Here is a 1,496-nt window from a genome sequence, read left to right as displayed (position 1 = left end):
ATCACTGGGTTTTATACTGCCAAAATAACATTACTTCCCCTCTTCTCTAATCAAATCTCCTAGTTCCTTAGTAAGAGAAAAGTAACCTGTTTAAAATGATTTTTAGTGTGTAAATACTGATGACGCTTTCTGGTCAAGGGGTATTTACATTTTTTAAGGGAAAGTTTATTCCCCCAAACAAACTTCCATTTAATGGCATTTCAAACATTTCAACAGAAGTAGAAAGCAGAGGCCGGGGCATGGAGAGAGTTGGATTCAGCACCAGAGGACCCAGGCTGGCTCTGTTCTCTACTGGCAGTGTGACCTCCCCCAAATCACCAAGACTCTCTGGGCCTCAGTTTCCTCATCTGTAAAATGGCAGGTTTGGACTAGATAACAATAGTTGACATTTATGTGAATATCTCCTTTGATCGTCACACAACTCTATGAGGTAGATGCTATTATTATCCCCATCTGGCAGAGGAAAAAACTAATACTCAGAAAGATTCAATGTCCCAGAATCATCCCTTTAACAAATATTTCTGGCTGAATTTGAACCCAAGTCTTCCTGAGTATCAGCTCCATATTCTATCCAGTAAGCCACACTGCCTCTCCAAATGAGCTCCCATATGGTTCTAGATTCCATGAAGAAATTGACAAGATCCCTCAAACTAAGTCAACATGTATGCAAAACATAACAACAACAACTAGTATTTATAGAGGGCCAAATATTTAATATATAAGGTTAATAATAATAATAATATAATATATATTATAATATATAGTAATATATAATGTTAATATGTATAGCATAAATGTGTATGTTTAAATACGCAAGGTTTGTAAAAACATTGTACATATATCTCATTTCATCCTCACAACAACCCAGGGAGTTTTGTGCTATTATCCCCATTTTAAAGATGAGGAAACTGAGGCAGAAGGGGGTTAAGTGACTTCCCCCAGGGTCATACAGCTAGTAAGTGTCTGAGGCAAGATTTGAACTCACACTCCCAGACTCTAGGTCCAATGCCCTAGTAACTGGGTCCACCAGAAATGGCCACCTTCATTTGAGTCTTGAAGGAAGCCAAGGTTTGTAAGAGGTAGAAGTGAGGAAATAGGACATTCTAAAAATGTGAGATGGCCAGTACAAAGGTACTGCGATGGGAGATGGAGTGTGTTATTCAAGGAATGCAAATTGGCTAGTGTAGGTGAATGTAGAGGGCCTTAAAACCCTCTAAAATGTAAAAAAGGCTAGAAAAGTAGGAAGAGGCCAGATGGTGAAGAGTTTTAAATTAAATGGTTTGTTTAATGGAATGGAATTTTGACCCCTGTCCCTGGGGAGCTTACAATCTAATTTGGGAAGATGAGAATTATATCAAAACAAATAAGCAGGACTGGTGGCAAGTACTATAAGATTTCAGAGGAAGAAAATCAGGGAAGTCAGTGAAGGCTTCACAGGCTCCACTTATGCCCCTTCCAGTATAGGCCTTCCCCAATTCCTTCAGGAGTTTTCACTC

Source organism: Vombatus ursinus, unplaced genomic scaffold (genome assembly GCF_900497805.2).
Source record: "Vombatus ursinus unplaced genomic scaffold, bare-nosed wombat genome assembly UNPS02014825.1, whole genome shotgun sequence".
NCBI classification, from domain to species: domain Eukaryota; kingdom Metazoa; phylum Chordata; class Mammalia; order Diprotodontia; family Vombatidae; genus Vombatus; species Vombatus ursinus.
The sequence above is the reverse complement of the archived record's forward strand: the minus strand, read 5'-3'. Positions refer to the sequence as shown.